A 25,434-nucleotide genomic window follows, 5' to 3' on the forward strand; every position below is an offset into this window, starting at 1 on the left:
CTTCATATTGCAGTGGCTTCTCGTTGCAGAGCACAGGCCCTAGGCATGCGGGCTTCAGTAGTTGGGGCATGTGGGCTCAGTAGTTGTTGCTCGCGGGCTCCAGAGCACAGGCTCAGTAGTTGTGGCGCATGGGCTTAGTTGCTCCACAGCATGTGGGATCTTCCCGGCCCAGGGATCGAACCCGTGTCCCCTGCATTGGCAGGCAGATTCTTAACCACTGCACCACCAGGGAAGTCCCTCAATTACTCTTAAAACAAAGAAAACAAAACTTTTTTCTCATGCTTACTTGCAAATTTCAGGACTTGTTTTTCTTTGTCAGTTATTTGATTTGTGAAGTAGCCATCCAACCTTGTAAACACTTTATAAACCCATTCAATAAATACAACATACTATTTTTGGTAGCAATACAACAATGGCAAAAATAATAAAAAGTGAGAAATATTATTAAACTTATTATGATTTATTACAGTCTTTGTTTTGACAGAGTCTGATACTAGATAAACCCTAAGGGAATTGTGAGTGGTCATGTGCATATAAGAAAACGTATGTGAACTGAAAGGGGGAGGCCACCTGAAAAATAGGAAACTTCCACTTTAGCAGATAAATAGCTGGTACCTGAAAGGAGGAAAATAAACTAGCTTGGTTGCTAAGGGCAACTCTAAATGCTACTTCTTCAAGCATGATATTGTATTGGAAGATTCATGTCTGTGCCTCTGCTATTTATTGATCTGCAAGTGATTAAGATGACACTATTTTAAGTCAGGTGTTCACACAACTGTCAGCAATCATGAGTTGTGAAGCAGAGAGCATAAGCACATGGGCTTAAATTCTATACCTTATGTGATGCCCAAGGCACAAAAGTGAAAGACAGGGAGGGCTAGGAACATGAAGAAATGTGGGCTTCTTATCAAGCAGAATGTCACCCTTGTCAAGTAAGGCTGACATTTGCTATAATGTAACAGGATGCTCATCTGTTTTGGTCAAAATGCAATTGGTGGGCTTCCCTGGTGGCGCAGTGGTTGAGAGTCTGCCTTCCAATGCAAGGGACACGGGTTCGAGCCCTGGTCTGGGAGGATCCCACATGCCGCGGAGCAGCTGGGCCCGTGAGCCACAATTACTGAGCCTGTGCGTCTGGAGCCTGTGCTCCGCAACAAGAGAGGCCGCGATGGTGAGAGGCCCAGGCACCGCGATGAAGAGTGGCCCCTGCTTGCCACAACTGGAGAAGGCCCTTGCACAGAAACGAAGACCCAACACAGCCATAAAAAAATAAAATAAATTAATTAATTAATAACAACAATGTATTATCCACTTCAAAGTTTAAAAAAAAAAATGCAATTGGTGTACAATGGAAAATTACCTGAGATTAACTTGACATATTTGTTGTTTTGCAGCTCTTTGTCCAGTTACCTTACATAAAATTTGCAAAATAAGTCATGGACGTAAAAATAAATCAGGTTAAAACCACAATAGAAAATTTATAAGGATGACTCAAATTTGTTCAGGTATAATTAGGACTACTAAAGTTGTGTAAGTTTGGCTGAATACTATTTCAAGTGAAATTTACAATTTATATTGGACAATATTCCATGGAATATAAACGTTTATAACTATATCTTTTCCAGCTTTGAGATATAATTGAGAAATAAAAATTGTATATATATTAAAGGTGCACAACACAATGTTCTGATATACATATACATTGTGAAATGATTACTACAATCAAGCTGATTAACATATCCATCACCTTACATAGTTGTCTTCTTTTTTTGTGGTGATAACACTTAAGGCCTACTTTCTCTGCAAAATTTCATGTATACACTACAGTATTAATTAACTATTGTCACCATGCTGTACACTAGATCTCCAGAACTTATTCATCCTGTATAACTGAAACTTAGTATCCTTTAACCAACATCTCCCTATTTCCCCCACTTCCCAGCCCCTGGCAACCACCATTATACTCTCTGCTTCTATGAATTCGACTTTTTTAGGTTCCATGTATAAATGAGATCCTGCTATAATTTAAAATCTTAAGCATTTAATATTGTTACTCTTACGGAAGTTGGAATGTTGACCTGTGCTGAAAAAAAAAACCTACCAATTCCATTTTTCTAATGAAATCATGGTCATTGAAAAAATAAAGTCTCATTACGACTTTGGCATCTGGTATTTTCCATTTGAACAAAAGGTTTTGCAATTACAGGATGGAATGTTAGATGCCTATAGACTGTGGTTTCCATTTTGCCACTGGAATGTGCATTCATTTGAAAGCACAGCCTCCTTTCATCTTTGTTTCCACCATGCCAGTCAATGCCTTTAGACAAGGTATTTTAATCTGTAGTGCCTCAACTGCATTAACTATAATGTAGATATTAAAATTTGCAAAAACAACGACTCCTCATCCACTATAATCTAAAAAGCAATCCCTAATTTTTAGTATAAAAATAATATAAAGACTGTGAAAAGGAATTACCCAGATAGAGAATAAAGCTTAGGCATAGTCTGTATGTAGCATAAATAAACTTAACATCAAAGTTATCACTTTGCTTTGCACCTGCAAACAGATAAGTCACCAGCAGACCGCTGAGCACAGGTGTGATGTGCTCAATTCATCTGAGACCCCTAAACAGAATAAACTGCTCTATTTAATTCTCTGTGAAGCCTCTGAGTCTATCTTTATGAAGCTCTTGACAGAGTGAACTTTTCTACATCCCTAAAAGTAGTTAGGTCCAAATTCAGTCCCATTGGTTGTGCCAATGAGATATAAAAAATCTGCGGTATTACTTGGTACATTAAAATCAATGGAATTGTTCTCAAAAAGCTGATAGTGGAAGCATATTATATAATAATGTTCTGTACTTCTTAATTAAAGGGTGACTATAGCTGGTCCCAGTGAGACATGGTGAATTGATTTTTTTTAACCAGCTCAGCAGGCAACTCCAAGCTTAGAACAATGGAACAAATACTTATGTCAGAGCAGGGGCTTGGGGGGAGTAATTATAAAAGGTGTGATTCTCAGGAACCACACTCAGAATCTTATTCAATAGGTCTTTTGGGGGGCCCAGAAATCTCAATGCCTGACAACCCTAGATCCCCAGGTGTTTTTGATGCAATCAAAGGTTTATAGACTGAAATTTTTTAAAAAGTCAGGTTTACTGAGGTACTATTTACATAAATAAAAATCATCCTCTTTAAGAGCACAGTTTACAGAATGAAATTTTTTTTAAAAGTCAGGTTTACTGAGGTATTATTTACATAAATAAAAATCATCCTCTTTAAGAGCACAGCTCTTCAAGCACATCCTGTTGAAGAATTGTGTGACCACCAGCATTAACAATATAGAGAACTTTTCCTCCTGCCTCTTGGCACTCAGTGCCTCTTCCTGCCCCAAACAACTGACAACCAACCACTCATCTGTGTTTTTGTCACTACAATTTTGCCTTTAGGAGAATGACATACAAAAGGAGTCACAGTATATGCATTCTAAGTGTTATTTCACTAACATTATGCTATTGTGATTCATCCATGCTGTTGCATGTATCAGTCATTCATTTATTCCTTTTGATAACAGAGTAATATTTCATTTTAGGAGTGTACCACATTTCTTAATTCATCCACAAGTATGTGCACATTTGAATTTTTTCAGAGTTAGACAATTATGGGTACAGCTGCTACGAATATTAGAAAGTCTTTGCGTTGACAAACGTTTTTGCTTCTCTTGGAATTGCTAGTCATATAGTAGTTGTATGTTTAATGTTACAAGAAAGTGTCAAACTGCTTTCCAAGTAACTATGCCATTTTGTGTTCCCACCAGCAATGTGTAATAAAGCAATCTGCATACTTGTCAGAACATGATATTTTTTGTCATTTTTATTTTAGCCATCAATATTTAAGGGTAGCTCATTATGTTTTAATTTGTATTTCTCTATTGACTAATGATGATGTTGGCTGCCATCTACACACTTCCAAAGGCAAAACATGTCTGCGTGTCCCGTCTTTCCTACAAGGGACTTGTCAGCATTTGGATTATGATTTTATAGATTATCTGGCTTTTTCTCATTGTTAGAGGTGGGGTTAATATTGTCTGTGGCTTTTAACATTTTAAGTGGAATCTGATGCAGACAGAAGTCTAACAAATACTTTTCTTAAAGGGCTTGAAGGAATTGAACACACTGAAAGAAGTCATGAAGTTCCATTTCTGTCAGTGGGTATCCATGTGAAAACTCAAGAAACTTTCCTAACTTCAGATGTATTTCTCACTCTCCGAGAAAAATAGCAGGATAACTGAGGAACTAATATATATATTTGTATCATTTAATATCTATCAAATCATTTATTACAGAAACATAGTGGAATCTTCTAAATGGTCCTGATAAGCCATTTCAATAAGCTCTGCGACTTGAGAATCAAGGTGTCAAATAAAGGAATAAAGGAAGGAAGGAAGGAAGGAAGGGACTGTGGGAGAAGGGAGAGTAGAAAATAAAGTTGGATATCACACATATTTTCCTCAAGTGCGAGAGTAGCAATAAGAATCATATATCTGTCTATATCTTAAATTATAATTAAGTCCAAAATATATGTAGACTAAAGAAGGTTTTAATCAGAAGGGCTTTCTAGTAGCTTCCACTTTTCTTTCTCTAACCTATCTTTATCATGGAATGATATTTTCCATGATATTCTCTTTATTCTCCATAGGCAATTCCAAATCACTAACACAAATAACATCAATTTTAAGAAGACAGCAATGCTAAAATGCTTATGAAAATTTAAAGAAAACTTTCCTGAAGCTAAAAAGTGAAGATGCCTATCAATTATTAATAAAGTACCCTCTGGGCCCCAGTGCTGACCAAAGATGAAATATTTCATGCAGTGAGTGAACAGAATGATCATAACAACTATAAGAGTTTAGCATTCTTGTGCACATGTATCCAGAGGTGTTGAAAGTGTTTAGCAAATGAAAAAAAAAAAGTATATCCAATTTTTTACCCTCTCAACAAACTGATAAAGCAAAAACTTACTTGAGCTAAAGTAATGAAACTGAGCCAAGAAAAAATTAAATTCCACATAGATCAGGAAAGAGAGTAGACAGATTTATTGAAGTATGTGATAGTCTCCCTAGGGGGTTGTTAAAGGCTGGACCTGAATCATTTGAAAAGAGTCCAGGAAACACACACATACACACATACACACACACACACATATAACAATGAGAGACATGCTAGAAGGACTTATTTGTAGTGTCTGGCAAATTGATTAAATGTTTATTTACCTTCAATAATTTTGAAGAGCCATGATCATAAAAAAAAGCTTCAGAGTAAGTATGTTTAGAAAGTACATTGCAGGATTAAAGAGTTAAAACTATATTAGATGTGAAGAAATTTTGAATTCATTTACATATAATATTGGAAAGGGAAAGGTTTTTTAATATCAGTGCAAAAAAACTACTCATCATAATGAAAAAGTATGGTAAACTTCACTAATTTAAATTTGATTATTCTTAACAGTTAATGAGCATAACAGGAAGTTATAAGACAATAATAATAATATGATAAATATGGCATTCAAAACAATAAGAGCCGGGCTTCCCTGGTGGCGCAGTGGTTGAGAATCTGCCTGCCAATGCAGGGGACACGGGTTCGAGCCCTGGTCTGGGAAGATCCCACATGTCGCGGAGCGACTAGGCCCGTGGGCCACAATTGCTGAGCCTGCGCATCTGGAGCCTGTGCTCCGCAACAAGAGAGGCCGCGACAGTAAGAGGCCCGCGCACCGCGATGAAGAGGGGCCCCCGCTTGCCGCAACTAGAGAAAGCCCTCGCACAGAAACGAAGACCCAACACAGCCATAAATAAATAAAAACAGTAAGAGCCAATATTTACTGGACAATTATTACATGCCAAGTGCTCTACTCCCTACTTTATAAATATTACCTCATTGAAATCATCTAACAACCAAAGTGAAGTGCACAATATTATTATCCACATTATGTAGATGTAAAAACTTGGTTAGATGTACAGTTGGCCCTTGGTATCCATGGGTTCTGCATCCGCGGGAGTACCGGCTATACTGTGTCATTTTTAATAAGGGACTTGAGCATCCCTTGGATTTTGGTACCACAGCAATCCTGAAACCAATCCCCCATGGATACCAAGGGATTTTATGGACTTGTCCATGTTCACACAGCCCTTAAGTATTTACGCAGTGTAACAAGATAAAAACCTAGGCCTGGGTATCCTAAATCAGTGCTTCTTGGACCTTAATGTGCATTTGGATCAACCAGGGATCTTGTTAAGATGCAAATTATGATTCAGTATGTCTGGATTGGGGCTCAGGAGTCTATTTCTAACAAGCGCCCAAGTGATGCTGATACTGCCTGTCCAAAACCCACGCTGTGACTAGCCAGGCTACCGAGTATGACTTCTTAGCACTCAAGTATACTCCCTCACATATAGGTACCAACTGAATCAATCATAGATAAGATACAGGTAACTATGGAGTGATGAGACTCTATTATGTGTTTATTTATGATGAGTGATTAGGCTGGGATCAGGAATTCTAGGTAAGGAAGTAAATGTAAAGGCTTCCAAAATTTAAAATGCAGAAGTGCAAAACTTCTTTGTATCCAATTGTATGTCTATACATTTATTATGGAAATAGATTCTTACATGTGCTTAAATATTTTTTAAAGTGTTTACTGCAGTGTAATTTGTGATAACAAAAATAAAATGGAATTTTCCAAAGTATTTAGCAGTAGGAGACAGGTTAAATAAAGAAGAATAAATCTATCCAACAAAATATTGGGAAGTATTTAAAAAGTTACTTTATTGGAAAAGGACTCCATTTGTTTTGTAAGCCCAGTGTAGGTAGGGACTGTCTGTTTTATGCATGTCTGTAATGTCCATAAAGATGGAGCATGTCTTCTACACAGCAGGCGTTCAAAACTCAACAATTTTTTGTTGCCTGAATGAATATATGACTTGCAAGATATACGACTGAGTGAAAAAAAATGTATAATAGTAGTTAGAGGGTTTGGCGAGGGCGGAATCTGTAAATTTTGGGTAGAGGTAAAATGATGCATTTATAGAGGTAAAATTATACTTTTATACTTTCTTCTCTGGTTTGATTAATGTCAGCTTTGCTATTTGGAAAATAAAATTAGTTAAAATATGCAAAAAGGAGAATCAAATATACCAAGAAGTTAGCATGTTAGTCCTTAGATTCCAGTCTCTTTCTTTTTTTCATGGTTAAAAGCACATAACATAAAATTTACCATCTTAACCCCTTTTAAGTGTACAGTTCGATAGACTAAGTATTTTCCCACTGTTGTGAAAGAGATCTCCAGGATCTTTTCATCCTGTAAATCTAAAACTCTATACCAATTAAACAACAACCACAGTCTCTTTTAAAGGAAGTGCTTCAAACTACTATGTTGAATCAAAGATAAATTTCCTTCCACACTTCTTCCAATATTTTATTCATACATTTAAATTCATACAGTCAAAATTAGCGTCAAGGCTTCCCCTTTCTCATTTTTTAGGAGTCCACTTTGTTTAATGCTGTTCTCCCAAATTTGAGGATAATCTAAGTGAATTAAATGTTATAAGTTGATTTGTGCCACTATCTAGTTCTGCATATCAATTTTATAATATTAAGTATTCCATAGAAATTGTGAGGTAATTTGGGGATTAAGAAGGGAGATACAACTGAAAGAAAATGTTCTACTGTGTATTCTAAATCTGTTTGACTGTGCTCCCAGTAATGGCTACTTCTATTCTTCAACTCTGCCAAAATTTATTTGTAAATAAAGTAGAACCTGCTCAAAATCTACAGAGGCTAAATTATGAGTCCAGATCCTAGGGCTCCGTGATACAATTTATATGATTTACAACTACTATGTTTTTTTTCAGTTTTAGAATATGTAAACACATCTATTTCTTGAGATTGAGTCAAATATTTCTTTTGTTCTTTAGGCTTTTGACTATTCAGTGGGATATATGGATATTGAGATGTTTCAAAATCCCTAGGACCACAAACTCCATCCAGAAGTCCTGATTTATGTCATTAAATGTTAGAGTCCTACAATTTTATCTTCTTCTGAGATAAATTAACCTCCAGATAATTTGCAGAAAATCATTCCAGGCTAAACACGAACACGTGATATGGCCAATACTTGTGTTTTACTAGAAATGCTCTTCCATTCAGCCTGTTTTCAATCTGTCAGATTCCTTTTTTGTGTGCTGAAATCTGATGGCAATAGAGCTGCACTTTTTCACAGACAGGCTCTTTTGAGGGGAAATGTATTATAGGCAGAGGATACAAGTGGATAGTGTGGCCTTGAGTAAGGCCTTGGGATGTCAGATGTACTCATGGCCAAACAGAGGTCTCTTATTGGGAATCATGGTCCTGTTTTCAGCTAGGGTGCTGTGAGTGAAGGCTATCTATACCATCCTCCTCAGTGGTTGCTCACAATCAACCTGGAATTTCCTTTTTTATTTTCTTAAATTTGTAATCTGCCTTATGGTGTACCATTTATTTGAACGACATATAATCAGCAAATTATAAATTTCTAAAGCCTGTACATTAGGTATAAAGGAAAACAGGCTGAAGTTTAACTTCCTTTGGAATTTTAAACAATGCAGATAAGTCTCAAATTTTTATTTCAAACGAATAATACGACACATAAATTATCTGGAATAACATGGTCACAAATTTTTACATGAGAGATTTGTAACTGAAGCAATAGAAAAAATAAGTATTTTCAAAACTGCAAGAAAAGTTGAGTTTGCAAACTAAAAATGAGTTAGATTAACCAATCATGAGAATGTACTTTCACAGAACACATAAAGGCAGTAATTCTCCAGGTGTGGTCTAGGGTCCAGAGTTATTAGCATGACAGGGGAATCTTTGATAAATGCAAATTCTCAGGCCCACTGTAGACCAAGTGAATCCAGTGGGGAAAGGGCTTACCGATATGTTTTAAAGACGCCGTCCAGGAGATTCTATCCCCTGGCACAGTTTTCAAACTGCTATAAACTATAAATCATTCACTACTCTTTGATCAGTGCAAGTAATCTTAACCTAAAAAAAGAAAGAAAAATCAACTGCACCAAGTATACATTTGACGTTTCCTTTGGTAGCCCAAGTACAATTTTAAGTGATATCTAATGTAGTCTTTGTTCTTAATTTCTGTAGCTCAATTTGTAGCTTTGATAATAGTTCAATGGAATTTACTGTGTATTTACATATACTCTTAAATTGAGTATTCAATGATTGTGGCTCGTCAAGGTTAACTGTGACATCAATGATTTCTGTTTCTACCCTCACCACTTGTGAGGCTGCAGGGGTGTCTGACAGCGCTCCAAGTGTGCGGTGCCCTCAGCTCTCCAGCTGAGCCCAGGACACTGACAATACAGGTTCAGGAAAGGGTCATTGTGCGAAGCTAATTTCCGGTAGCTCTGTGAGACAGAGATTCTTTCCACAAAGTGACTAATTATGAATACTATGGAAAGATTGATGTTCTTTTTCTTCCTACTCTTTCCTCAGTCCTATGTTTGTGACCATATAAACCCCAGTACTGCTGATTGGAACTTCATATGGGCAATCCGGTTGGCTCAGAGGAAACGCAGCATTTGAACTAAAATATCCATGAAATTGCTGTAAAGGCTAATGTGAGGGTGGGCAGTTTCAGGCAAATGTGAAAACAACTTCTGTTCTAGTATGACTCTAATAGGACTTATTTAGTGGAACTAGACAAGGATTTGATAAGGTTACAACAAAAATAGTTATTTTCTAACACCAGATACATGCAGTCCAATTACTGCTGAAGAGTTCGATAGGCAATGATGGTGTTTATTTAATAAGTGGGTGATTGCAATTTTATGGAGTATAGATGTGATTTTTTTCATGCACTTTTATGCATCAGAAAATTCATAACGCTAACTTTATTTCCCATGGTAAAACCCTTCCGATTTTCATTAGGCATCTCACTAGCACTTACAGTGGCAATGATGGGTTTCCTTGGTGCCATTTTTAATCTCATAATTTAATTTGGAGTGCATGTTGTGCATTTGTGAGAGGGACAGCAGGGATTCGATGTACTCAGTTTTTAAGAAAATGTACACTTAGTCAAAGCGGAGTCACTTATGCAATAACTAAACTTTCTTTTCATGTTGTAACACAGGAATTTGATTGAAATAAAGAACCCAGCATTCATTTAAGTGGAATTCAAAGACGCACTAAGGATTGCTACGCAAAGTGTAGCCTGAGGGCCAGCAGCATGAGCATCGTTCAGAACCTGTCGGAAGTGCGTGATCTCAGGAATCACCATAGACCACCTGAAACAGAATCTATTCTAACAGGATTCCAGTTGGTTAGTATGTTCATCAGAATTTCAGGTGCACAGTACTGGGGAGAAATCAATAATATTTGATTTATCCAGTATGTTGGTATTTGCCACCACAAATGAACATGCACTTTGATTTACTGAGGTTTTCAGCAGCCACTTTGGGGATTAATATGTGCAGAAATTATCACGCCATCTGTATAAATCTTGCAGACCTGAGCATCTGCCATAAGTATATAAAAAATGCATCTTTTTTTATGCCTATTGTGTCAAATAGTTATTTGACATTGAACAGGTTAATTTTTCTGCCCTTAAATTTCCTCATCTGCAAAATGGGGACAACACTAATGCTTCCATTACAAGGCTGTTTTGAGGATTATATGAATTATACATGTAAAATATTTGGAAGAGTTTTGGACACATAGTAAACAGTCCTTACTCATTATCTTTAGTATTGCTTTTTGACATTAGGCACAGAAGGGTGATTTGCACTCTTCAGACCAAGTGAGAAAAGGGGCCAGGAACTAAGATGGGTGAGTGAGTAGGTGTGAGTTCAAAGATACTATAAAGAGGCCCTTTGGTTTGTCTCAATTCCTCATGACACCTTGGGATGAACAGAGCAAGGTAAGACAAAGCCAGCTGAGCCTCACTGGTCATCCTGGGTTGCTTGAAGTTTTTGAGCGTAGCTCTAGAGAAATTCACTTGGCACCCCTGAGGTCTGCCATAGGGCAGCCAAGTTCAGCAAGGGCAGCAGAAAGCAAAGCAGCAGTACTCACGCCAGCACTATTTTATAGCACCCTTCATCAAAGAGGGAGATCAAACCCCCAGAAAGACGGCTGATGGCATTAAAGATAAAACTTGAAAGAAACAGAATTTTCTCTAGGACACCGTTTTTTGCCTAAAGGGATTCCACAGAAAGCATCATGTAGTTGAAGGAGAAATCTGGCCAGAGGGGATAAACTTCACTTGGTATTCTGGCCACTCTGGGTATTAGCTCATCTCTTGATTTTTAAAATAATGTGTTTTTACTTCATATCAGGTTTCTAGAAAATTTACTTAGGATCAAACTTCTAGAAATATGCTTGTTTTAGGATAGGTGTATCCCTTGTTGAAATGTAATAACAGAAAAAAAAGATGTACAGATTGGATCTTCCTTGAAAAAGCAATTTCAGATAATGTTTCACAGAGAATAATAATGAAAGGGTGTAGCATTGCTTTATTCTTAAAAAAGAAAAAAGAAAGAGGGAAAAAACACAACTAAAAATGACTCTGAAAATGAGGGCACTTTTTATATTTGTCATGTGGAAAGTGAAAATAGTTTATGACAACATTTATGGAATATTCAAGACTGTCTACAAAGTGGAATAATGATGATGATGATGATCACATTAGAGACAAATGCTATTATATACTGGGCTTCTGTGAAGTGCAAATGACCATACGCATTGCTTCTGATACTAACAGGAAACTACAAGATAGATACCATTAGTATCAGGTAGTAGTATTTCTCATTTAAAGATGAGGAATATAATGTTCAGAGACATTACATTACTTGTCCCAGGTCTCAGGCAAGGCAATACTAAGAGATAACTAGATGGGCCATTCCCATTAGTCTGCACCAACATCTTCCCGTAAGTCAGGCCAGAGAAACTTCCTCACTAAGAATAATATTTCTGCTTTTTCCCCAAGCCATCCTGCTGCATTAATTCTCATATTCAGAGCCTCTACTGTGCTGATAATGAACTAAGTAAGCATTCAATTCAGGTGTATATGTATGACTCTGAAGTCCCTACTCTTAAAAATTTATTCTCCCACAATTGGCCATTGAAGGCAGTCACCACTGTAGACATTCGCATTTTCTAGACAATCATTTCCAGAGTGGAAACAAATTTCTATTCCTATCAGCATCACCTAAACCATAGGGCAGAAATACGTGTAACATCAATTGTTCCTACACATCAGAGATGATGTGATGCTCTTCCGTGTTTCTTCTGAAAAATCTGGCTCCCTAGCAAATAAATTCTTGGTGCTTGATATAGATTTGCTAATGATTAAAAGAAAAGACACAGTTAAGTTTCTCCCCTTAGAGTCATACAGGGCTGCTGAGAAGGGGCTCTCCCTTTCCCAAAATAAAATAAATAGAAGTCAGTAGAGGGAAGATTTATACAATATTTGCTGTGAATCTTATCACAATCTTTTCTCTTCCCTCTCAAAAAAAAAAAAAAAAGGAAAGTTAAGTCCATTATGCTTGAATAAACTCTTAAATTTGCAAGATATGAGCAACCACATTTCCATCTGCATCAGAACAATTAAATATAATTGTTTTTAAGTTCTTATAAGACAAAGTTCAGGAGAGCCATTTTTCCAAATCTATAGTTTTCATACAAACGGCGAGAAAAAGTTCCCGCCGTTCACGGGTACTTTTTATCACTCTGTGACTTTTCTCACTGAATTTTTTTCTTTAAAGTTTTTTGTTTTAGTCGTGTTATTTTTGCAGCCTGTTTCATTCCTTTGAAAGTTCAAAACCCACATTTGGCCAAGAGGTTCCCAAATCACCTGGATGCAAAAGATGTTTTACCAGTCTGCATAATATCTACAGCAAGATGTGAATACTTATTGAAAGTAGAAGATGTTTAAGGGAGGAAATAGAAGGTATATGGCTAACATTTCCAGAAACTACTTATGAAAGCTTGATACGTGTCTTTAGAGCAATAATGCCTTGGGATTGACATGCCTGAGCCCATTTCCTAGGAAGTATCCCTGTGAGTGTCCAGTGGATTGCACGGGGGTTAGGAGGAGGTGCAGAGTTCTGCCAGCTCAGCATGTACCCTGCGGGGCACACGGCAGCCATGTGCCCCTGCTGTCTGCTCCCTCTGCACAGCTTACTGGGTGAGGCTGTGCCTTTGATGAGGAAACATGCCTGTAAGATAAATCCAGCTCAGCTTTGCAGATGCACTGGGACAAAAGAAATGACAGGAATATGAATGAAAAACTTGATAGATTTGGCCAAACATAAATATAAAATGTCTACATGTTAAAATACAGAAAAAAAGGTCATTTCAATAGAAAAACAAAATAAGAAATATAACCTGACAATACTCAAGACATAAGAGAGCCAATAGACCTATGAAACATATTGAACTTCACTTGTAATCAAACAGAAAGGGATGCAAATAAAATAACAATGAGTCCCCACTGGAAAAGACCAAAAGGGAAAAAGTATTAGCAACGAGCAGGAAGCAAGCACTTTCATACACTGTTATTGAAAATGGAGGAAATACATGATAAATACCTTTGAGGGGAAAATTGTCTATCTTATCTATTTATCTATCTTAAAATTAAAATGTGTGTAATTTTGATACAGTAATATTGTTGACTGGAATTTGTCACAGAGACATTTTAAAATATGTTAAAAATTCATATACAAAGGAATTTCGTTATAGTATTTTTGGAAATATTAAAAATGGAAAAGGAGACAACCTAAGTGTTAAGAGTTTATATTTGTAGAAAAATTAATGGCTAATTATTATGATGTGGTAGATGAATGTAGTCAAAAAAATAATTTTAAAGAATACGTAAGGATATGGGGGAATAATTATAATGATTATTAAGTTAAAAAAAAGTTTGCAAGACAACATGTAACTTATAACATCAATTACACAATTATAAGATATGAAAATTCAGCAACTATAAAAAATGGTTATGTCTGGATGTTGGAATTATGATTTAATTTTTCCTTAATTTTAAAAAATCAGATTCCTATAGGTAAATGTATCTAATGTACAGAAAGTTATATAATTAAGTGCTAAATTCTCCTAAACCGAATCTTCCTAACCTTCAGGTTTACTTGCCAGAATTGATAAATTAAAAATAGTTGTTTGCTCTTAGTTCCGGGAGATACATCCATAATACTAGATACTAGTCTAACATCACTATTTGTCTCTCTGATAGATAAAGATTTAGCTAATTTATACGACTCCCCTGCCGCCCTATAAGCACCAACTCAATCCTTTTCCTACCAATACAGTCATATCATGCAGTTTAATTTTTCGGTTAGATAAAATATAAAAGTAAATAAAGCATTTAAGCCACATTTCTTATTACCTCAACTACATATATTATCTCTTGACTTCTCACTTTGTTAGATGAGGCTATAAATGCCCTATTCCTTCATTTGCTTCTCTTCCCCTCTTCTACCATCTATTTCTGACATTTATAAAATTATGTTTGCATCTGTAAGACAACCGCTGTTCTGTAACCACGTTAACTTTTGTAATTTGTGTGGAGATTAAGCTTATATTTGAAAACAATTGGAGAGTATTGATTACGTCATATCTTTCACTTTGAAGGTGGTATGATTCTTCTTTGACTACAACGTCATGATTACTTGTCAAAATAGAATATTTCCAGGATTAAGTCATTTTTCTTACGGGTGAGGTAGCCAGGATAATAAGCCTTGTGAACATTCAGCCGCAGGGAGCGTAGTAGCCAGAGACGCCAGAAGCTGTGCTCTGAAATCAGTGCTGGCCTGAGATGTGCACTGAGGCCAGGCTTCCAGGGACTGGTCCTAACCAATGACTGAGCTTGGGAGGGTCACTATGCAGGCGCAGTCCGGGACCACGTGGGACTCTGCTCTGGGCTGGAATTGGCACAAGAACTCCCTGAAGACCTCGAGGTCTTCCTTCCCTCTCTTCTTCACGAAGACTCAGACTTGCATTGCCTTCCTTCCAAAAGCTCTTCCAGCCTTCCAGCTTCTCCCCATTTCTCACACAATCACTCACCCAACTGAAATCCTTGCAGGTTGAATCCTACCTTGGCGGCTGCTTCTCCCAGACTGAACATAGATGCCATTAATTCCTCAAAAGGATGCAATATTTTAATGTGCTTTATACTTTAACCCTCAGTTCTGTACATTTTCTTAGCAATATTATGTTAATTATTAATTATATCATCCATTATTTAGATATTATACATTATTAAATAAAATATTAATACAATAACTATATTAATAATTAATTAACCATTTCCCTTTAATCTATGTTTTTATTACATAATCAGGTTTTATTTTCAAATTTCCAATTATACTGTGAATTCTGGTGCACACCATTTGCTCCATGCCCATGACCTCCCTCCCAGAGAACTCTGTCCTCCTGCTTCAACTGTTATTCTAGTATTTTCTTTTACTCATCTCCAAGTTTGAAATCACTATTGATTGGATCTCAAGATCTTTCCTTGACTTATTCCTTATTTCTTCTGAGGTACACACTAAACTAATTTCCTAAGAAAGGATGTGCCAGAAATAAATTTCTGAGTTTTTGGAATTTTATAATGGCTTTGTTCTGACTTAGATATTATTGAGCCATCAGAGTTTTCAATTCTAGTTAGAAAATACTTTCCTTCAGAATTTGGAAGGCCCGATTTCATTGTCTTGTAACACACACTATTGCTGATAAGAATTCAGAGACCAGTTTGTTTTCCTATATTAATTGATAATCTTCTCCTCTATGAATTCTCTTATAATTTCTTTCTATATTATTCACATACTGAATTTCACAACAATATATGAAAATATAAATTTTGTGTGCATGTGTACAGTTGGCCAAAGTGTTTTTAAGATTCATGTTTCTCTTTAGCTTTTAGTAATTCTTACCTTTCATAATTGCCTGTTTTCTTTCCATTTTCTTTCTTGTCCATTTCTCAAATACCTTAAGTTTGAGATTCAATCACCTGGGTTTATCCTCTGTGTCTTGTTCCACCTCCATTCTCAGTGTATTTTTTTATTTGGTCAATATAGAAAATACACCTTCTATGTATTCCATAACCAATCTGATATTTCTTAAGAACCTCATGCCACCAGTGAGGAAACATATTTCAGATAATATCGTAGCTTTTTTCCTGTTAAAGTACTCTATTCATAGTTCAACTCCCCACCAGTGCTAGTTTAACTAGTTCTTTTTATGCAAATGAGTCTTAGATTATGTTCTCCTTTCTCTTCCCCAAATGACAATTGTTGATATGAGGGGGTCTCACTGTGTCCTTTTCATGATTAAGAGTCTCTCAGATTCACGCATGTGCTCTGTGCTGTTTTCTGCTGTGAGGAGCTGGTCTGGTATGACTACTGGATAAATAACCACTGATTCTGAATGCTGTGTTTGGCATATTGTGGGACAGGCCGACAGCAACGGCTAGGATCTGTGGTTCTGTCCATTTGCCTTTCATCTTAAAGTCCTCACATCCATATACTTCTTTTCTCCAACCCTAAACCTCTAACCTTTTACTCATTGTGTTCAGCAACTTCTTTTAACTTTCTGAGTTGATTAATCATTTCTCAACTGCTTGCTTACTGCACATAGGTTTGTGGTGGGGTAGAAAATTATCTCTGTATCTTAACTAATTGCTTCTCGCAAATGTTCTCATTCCTTATCTGGGTAATTTCTCAGAAATCTCAACGGACAGGGCACTGATGTGAAAGCCAAGGTTCCTCAGTGAGTCCATGGCTTTCCTATGCTGGTTCAAGTACAACAGGACACTTGCTCTCAGTGCTTAGGTTCCCTAGTGCATTTAAAGTGTGCACTTCGCTAAGATTAGGACCTGACGGACAAAGTGACAATTAAGTAGGGAAGACTCACCACGTTACCGCTATCTTCTCCCTTCCTCTAATAATCCTCGAGAGCAGGAGTGAGAAGACTATTCTCTTACTTTTTTCCTCCTGAAGTGTGATCTCATGATTCAGCCCAGCGTCAGGTAGAGTCAGGAGAGAAACCAGTCCTACGATAGAAAAGCACAAATCAGGAAGCATTTCACCAATATTGTATTGACCATCCGTCTTTCAGGCAACCCCGGAGGAGCACTTCTATCTTCCCCTCCTCCTGAGTTTGGAACTTATTGAGAAATAAGACAGAGGAACCAGAGAGCAAATGACACCTTAATCACTGATAAAGCTGTTTGGTCAATGTGGCTTTAAGAATATGGCCACTTGGCTCTGAAATGCTTCACCACAGGGTTAAACAGACTGGCCTGCCCAATATTGGCAGAGCTGAACAAAGTTGGCCTTCCTGACCAGGGAAGCTTATCCTCTGAAGGAGTGGAGAAAAGCAGGCCTCCTGCAGACTAGGTGGTCCCACAAGAACACCTGGAGTGCCCTCAGCTGATTAAGCAAATGTGTGGCTCCTCGAGCAGGCTGCAGCTGGATGTATTCTTCCCATACCTTTGTTGCTGGAGTTCTGAAGAAGGAATGTGCTCCTTTTTCATGGAAATGTGAGGAATGGAAAGTAAATATTCTCCAATAATACTCTTCAGATTTGTTTTTCTTGCGAAGCTAAACAATTAATTCTATGATCAGCCCTGACTATAGCTGCTCACTTTTGTAGAGGGCAGGGGTGACTAATCAGCCTACCCCTATTTCCAGCTTCACTGTGCCACTCGCCTGATGCCAACCTGGTTTCCATGTCACTCCTCCTGGACTCACTGGAAGGAAGTTAGTTTCTGCCCCAAATGGTTTTGAAATGGGTTAGAACCTTACTACTTCTGACCCCCAAGCATCAGCGTCACCTGGGGGCTTCTTAGAAATACAGAATTTGTTAGAAATGCAGAATTTCAGACCCAGCCCAGAACTACTTATCCTATAGTTTAACTCCTTGAAAGTTAAATCCCCAGGTAATTCCTACATACATTAAAGTTGGAGAAGCACTGTTCTAGAACAAGTCATTAATTAAAGTACCTCAAAGGCTTTGCTAAACCCTAAGCTGAATATTTCTTCCCAATCGGTTTTGCAACACAAATTAGCCATACCACTATCTTCAACGGACCTCACTAGAGATTATGAGATGAAATTAAATTGTAGTGGATGAAATATAGATGAGATTAAATGAGCGCTATTGGAATGGCCTAATAGTCATCAGTCACACATTCTCCATATTTGAATTTAAGCTACCCCCATTATGGAGTTCTAAAAAGTATTACAATTCAAAAATTGAATCCCCTTACCCAAATACGAATACAAAACTTGAAAATACATCAAAGTCCATATTTCTTATTAAAGTAAATAATAAAATAAATTCTAAAAATGAAACTCTTTGACATTGTGATCTAAAGTCGCTTTCTGAGATACTTGGGCAGATAACCCACTCTGAAGGCTGGGCAGTGGATGCCTTTTCAGTAGCTGGTGCCAGAACTTGTCATCCACTTATTCCTGCTGTCTTCTCACTCAGAAAGTGGCATTTGAGGCATATGTGCCTTTTAGCAATGTGAGGAAATTTGCACTGGTGGTGGCCCAGTTCCCAGATCACGAGATCTCTTTCTTTCCTGTGTTATTGAGCTTAGTACAAAAAAAGGGGAAAAAACCTTAAAACCAATATCTCTACATAACACCTCGAGGCCCTGGACATCTTTCTTCTTTCATCTCTTGAACACTTCCAGCCTGGAGTAGCATTTCTTTCTACTCTCTCTTTCTCTGCAGTAGAAGCTATGCCTTTATTTACTTTTTCTTCTCCTTTCACCCCTATACACTGAGGAGGGCTCAGATGAGTTTTTAGCAGTTTAACCTGAGTTCACTTTTGTTTTTCTGAAGCACATACACAGCAAGCGATTTTGCTAGATAAAAAGACTTATTTTACTCTTTCTCTGGTGGTGTTAGACTTCTGTATTTCCCATTGAATTCGCTAGTTTTGCTTTGTGAGGCCACTTGGTTAGACAGCAAATTCTGGGTCTGCAAAAATCACACTATTCAAAGAAATATTATATATCTTCACATCCCTTGTCTATTTCCCCAAGGAGACATTTTCCCATCAGACTAAGGATGAATGGATATGATTGTTATTACCCAGCCTGGCTCTTTCAAGGAGTCTTCTCTCTTTTGTGTCTGTTTCTTCAGAGCACAAGCAATGCTTCCTCACCTACATTACCCGGGTCACCTTGAAACTCACTAATTGTTTGGTTATATACACTAATCTTTCTAGTCTTCCTCTCTCAAAGTTGTCCATGTCTTCCCCAACTACTTAATATCTGTAAATATTTCTCTAACTACTTAGGCCTTATCTTCAAGTTGTGATTGATATTTTTTAATATTTTTATTTTTAATATTTTAAATTGAGTATAGTTGATGCACAATATTATATAAGTTCCAGGTGTAAAACATAGTGACTCACAATTTTTAAAGGTTATACTCCATTTATAGTCATTATAGTATATTGACTATAATCCCTGTTTTGGACAATATATCATTGTGGCTTATTTTATACCCAATAGTTTGTACCTCTTACTCCCCTTCCCCTATATTTCCCCTCCCCTCTTCCCCCTCCCCACTGGTAACCACTAGTTTGTCCTCTCTATCTGTGAGTCTGCTTCTTTTCTGCTATAGTCACTGGTTTATTTTTTAGATTTCACATGTAAGTGATATCATACAGTATTTGTCTTTCTCTGACTTAATTTCCTTAGCATAATAACCTCCAAGTCCATCCATGTTGTAGCAAATGGCAAAATTTCACTCTTTTTTATGGCTGAGTAGTATTCCATTTTATATATATATATATATATATATATATATATATATATATATATATATATATATACACACCACATCTTCTTTACCCATTCATATGTTGACAGACACTTAGGTTGCTTCTGTATCTTGGCAATTGTAAATAATGCTGCTATGAACATTGGGGTACATGTATCTTTTCAAATTAGTGTTTTAATTTTTTGGGGATATATACCCAGGAGTGGAATTTCTGAGTCATAGGATAGTTCTATTTTTAGTTTTTTGATAAACCTCCATATTGTTTTCCACAGTGGTCTTACCAATTTACATTCCCATCAACAGGGTATGATGGTTACCTTTTCTCCACATCCTTGCCTTTTTGATGATAGTCATTCTGACAGATGTGAGGTGATTGATCTTGTTTTAGGAATTTTTTATTTAATTAAATATTTAACAGGTTATCTCTCAACATTTTTTGGACTCTTTCTGAGAGAAGGTTCCTAATCATTGAGATCTTGCCTCTTTTCTGCTGCTTATTTATTTATTTGGGGGTATACCCAGCCACTCTTTCTGATCCAGTAGAAACCAAAACAGGTGTCCCCTCCTTAACACCTTCCTTAAAAGTATATGTCTTCTCTGCTTTCTTATCTGTCTGGTTTCACCTCCAAGATGTCATTTGTCTCCTATCAAATGTGTATACCTTTTCCTTTAAAATGACAAGATTTCTCATGTGGAAATTCTCTCTTCCTCAAGCTTAATTAGCTTGTATTTATTATGTGTTCATTCTTCACTATTCCTGCTATCAAAGGCAAAGCATATTTTTAAATCAATCCAATCACTCCTAGATTTCCTGAGAAATGAGATTCCTACGGACACAATGTTCCAGCTCAGGCTTTTTAAATTGCTGCCTTAAGTCTTTGTACTTGCAGTGATTTTTACTGACATGTTTTTTGTCCTCAGTAGCAGCTGATGGCATACACTTCACAATTAATGGCCTCTTTTCGTATCATATTTTGTATAATAAGATATACTGAGCTTATGTGGATGGAACCACAATCTGGATCTCTGAAACTTAAAACTTTAATCAGAGTTTCAGAAACAACTGAATTCTGGTTCTGTTTGAGACCAAATAATGGGGTCCGACTCAAGAGTGTATGTTAAAAACTACATAAAGCCTAAACGAACATGGGGCGTCTGATCTGGCACTACTAGCTCACATATTGGACACTCTCAGGACTTCTCACTGGAAATTTAGCTGCCTTTGCAATGATAAATTCTAATCTGAGGTAATGGCTGAGAAGTACAAGAAAAGCAGGTAAAATTAATCCATACTTCAATGACTAGTTTAATGAATTTTTGCTTGTTTTAAATGAGCATAAAGTAGGTCTCAGAGTCTCCTTTTGTTCAACATAATTTATCTACTTGATAAAATCTGTGTTAGCTTAGGTGGGGTCATGTTATGTCTTAGGTCAGATTGGTGTCATCTGCAGAGAATTCTATTCCTGCTTATTAAGGTCTGTACAGGCTACACTTAATAAGTAGAAGGCCCATTAAAAACAGCACTGAACCTCTAAAACCAGAAAATCCCCTATGGCTAAGCCACTGTGAGAGGTTGAATTCAAATGCCACATAGCCTTTACTCCCTAAGGCCTTTTATTAGTACTATAGCAGAAACATCAATCATCTTTGGTCCTCAAATACCAGTTCTTAAATATTCTCAAGACTATGGGATGCAGGGCTTTCCATGAGCCAATAAAAAGTACTCCTATCTACTCTGTCATACAGAGTGAGGTAAGTCAGCAAGAGAAAAACAAATATCATATGCTAACACATATATATGGAATCTAAAAAAAAAAAAAAAATTGGTTCTGAAGAACCTAGGGGCAGTACAGGAATAAAGACACACACGTACAGAATGGACTTGAGGACAGGGGGAGGGGGAAGGGTAAGCTGGGACAAAGTGAGAGAGTGGTATGGACATATATACACTACCAAATGTAAAATAGATAACAGGTGGGAAGCAGCCGCACAGCACAGGGAGATCAGCTCATGCTTTGTGACCACCTAGAGGGGTGGGATAGGGAGGGTGGGGGGGAGGCACAAGAGGGAGGGGATATGGGGATATATGTATATGTACAGCTGATTCACTTTGTTATACAGCAGCAACTAACACAACATTGTAAAGCAATTATACTCCAATAAAGATGTTAAAAAAAAAAGACATAGAACAGAAAAATGAAAGGTGACATACTAGGTTAATTATTGGTAACACTGAGTAGAGAACATAACTTTAGCTAACTTGGCAAATGTGCTTGCTTATCCTTCAGCCTGGAATTAGGTGGACTCAGTCATACAGTCCCTGGTGCCTTTGGGCACATGCCTACCTCCTGGGCAGGGCAAGAGCCAGACTCTCCAAGCTTCCCCCACGGAACAGCATAGGACGCACATGACTTGCAAAGCAGCTGGGCTCAAAAGGAAACCTGGAGGCACCAAGTCAACCACACTCATTTCTTCTCTTAAATGTATTGGTCAGATGCATTTCTCCCACACATTTCTCTCCTGGAGAGTGGAGCATAAAGTCACTCCTTTCTATGAAAGCAAGAGGAAAACGGGAATAAACACCTCCACTGTACTATGTAAATGTGGATGGAGACTGGTTTCTGCATTCAGTTGATTACTCTTTTCACTTACTTTTTAGCCAGTTATTTGGGAAAATACTTGGAAGTGGTAAATATTGTCCCTCTCCAAAGCATGAATATATTTATGCATATTTTGGCAGTTTCAGTCAGTTTTCAATGGTTTTCGTTTTAGCTGGGGCTCATTGAGTGAGGAGGTGAGTGACTTTCTAACAAGCCAACTAGATCACTGAGCAAATCTGTGTTATCTGAGCAAGACTGGGAAAGGGAATTTTCTTAATGAGGTCAAAGATCTATGGTTCCAGTCCCAGCTACAGTACTTGAGTTCGGGCAAGTGACAGTCGTTTTATGCTTCTTTGTCTTTAAAATGAACACAAAACTTCAAAAGATTATTGTGATTATTAAACAAGAAATATCTGTGCATTGCATGGCATAATGATTACAGTTAACATGTTATTCAAGTAAAGTTGGAGCTCTGATTCTTAATCATTATCAACATCATTAAAACACAAAGTTACTTTTTGATTTCATATATAAATGTTAATATTTTCATATGTGTAATATGCCAAAACACTGATAATTATTGAACCAACTACCTTAATGATCTCTTCTTTTTTTTATCTGCACAAGATATTGCCATTAATCACTGACCTGCCCTCCAATGAGAGTACTGCTCCCTCTATTCCTCTCTAGGCAGCTAAATGATAGTTAAAATATGTCTCATGAGATTTTTCTGTCACCAATATCACTGCAAAGAGTGTATTAATAATTCCTGCAACATTCATCTGAACAGCTGTGGACTCAGGGGTTCATGACCCTATGACAGAGGGTGTGTCTCTTAGTGTCTCTTTGAAGAGACAGTGAGAGCTGGAGTGATGAGAACAGGGCAAGGGAAAAAGAGCACAGTCAATCATGAAAAGGACAAGTGAACTGATTTAAAGGGATAACCAGAGGATGAAAACTTCAGTATTTCTTAGTTCCACCATGGAAGCCATAGACATAAAATTTTCAAAAGTTATTTTCTGCACTGCCAATTAGATTGACTATTATTAGGTAACCTTGGTTTAAGTACATCTACCTGGAGACATGAGGTGGCAGATGAAGTGGGAGTTTTAGGCTTGGATGTAAAAAGAATTTTGCACATTTCTTCCATATACAGGATTACAAGACACGATGATCTTTGTCACTGCCTGAGGCCTAGATATCCTTGACCAAATATTAGTTCCAGAAAATTGTGAGGCAATGACTTTTGTGATTATTTTGAGCCCGTGATCAAGTGGAAGGTGTTGTACTTAGTAATGAACAGATATTCTCAACACAGCTTCAGGCAGGCACTCATGTTTGCTACTTAAAAAAATATTAGCCAAAAAATGGAGTAAATCCTTCAATAATTTCATTTGTGTCTGCTAGGGATACATCCTTGGGAATATGTGCATTACTAAATTAAAAATATAGATGATTCCAACTGTTCTTAAAAATGCATAATATTTCACATTCTTAAATAAAATATCAAAGTTATTTGAGTAAGTATCTATCTGTATTGTTAACTTGTGAGATTTCAAAGATAGAAGACATAAAGATCACATTCTTTTTTTTTCTACCTTTTTCACACTATTAAGGTAGCTGGTAGGACTGTTTGTCATATCTGCCAGTGACAGTTTACAGTGTTAATAACAGTGACAATGAAAGTTACATTAGTGTTATTTTTTTAAATCAAAATAGAAAATGCAGAATGCAAAGCTATTGAATACCTATATGAAAGCCTCCATTATGTGCAGGTACTCTGTTTTAAAAGGTCTGAATCCAATTATAATAATTTAGGGTGCTTACAGAATTTCATCAGAAAAAATTTAAACCTCTGTCAAAAATCTTGAAAAGCTAGCCATTAGGATGGAACACAATGAAATAATGGTATTGCGATAAGAATCTCATTAAGGGACCCCTTTCTGAGTTTGCTCTTTCACTGAAGGTATACACTAGTTTTGCAATTTTTTGGCAATGCATTATGCAGCGTAAGTCATGACTTGGTGTTAGTCAAAGTTAATAGTTCCAAGATTTATCTGATTTGGTTTAAAATTAGATTTCAAATACTCAAATGCAAATGACAAAACACAATGATAGCATTGCCCTTTAGCTCTAGTTATTGTACTAAGAAAAAAAGTCATCAAAAAAGCAATTGCTTTGGTTAGAGAAAAATACACCAGAAATCTAGTCTATAACCTCTTTTTAGAAAAACATTAAGTAAGCATTATTAAAACTATTAAAATCATATAGGAAAGATAATAATTCCTAGTATGCTAAGAAATCTTAACATATGGCATGTATGGAATAATGTACATTTTAGTCAATACATCTTTATTTTGTTTTCTAGCAGAATGTTTTGATAGTATGACAAAAAGATGCTACATTTGCTGATTTTTTTTTTATAAAGTTCTGTGTAAATAAACAAAGGCATAATTGAGAAATTTACCTATAGTCCATGAATTTACATATGAAATTCTTCCCCACTGGTTAGGGACAGTGGGATGGCAACCCCCCCAGATTTATTTCTTGGTTCATTTATATACTTGATATTAATCAAATATCTATTTTGAGCAAGTGGTAAATTATCTATATTCATAAGACTGGTCCAGTTTTAGGTTAGAGTTGATATATAACCATGATGCTTAGGAAAGGTTTACTTTAAAAATTATGGAATACAGAGATGACTGTGAGTCCACACCAAAGAGAGTGTAGACTGCTTTGAGCTGATCGTCAGGCTTGTGGCGGCCCCTGAAGCCTGGCTGTCCACTCTGAGCCCAATGAACACCCAGAGGACCCTGGAGTAATTCTCACAGTATTCCCCAAGGCAGGATATGAGCCTGTAGCTGGTCTCTAATCATCCCGGGTACCAAACCCTTGACAATATTCCAAATGTGTCCCATAGGGCTTTGGACCAAGTGAACATGTTTCAGAGTTACAGTGAAGTTAACAGGCATTTGG

The sequence above is a fragment of the Eschrichtius robustus genome, chromosome 18, assembly GCF_028021215.1.
Source record: "Eschrichtius robustus isolate mEscRob2 chromosome 18, mEscRob2.pri, whole genome shotgun sequence".
NCBI lineage: Eukaryota > Metazoa > Chordata > Mammalia > Artiodactyla > Eschrichtiidae > Eschrichtius > Eschrichtius robustus.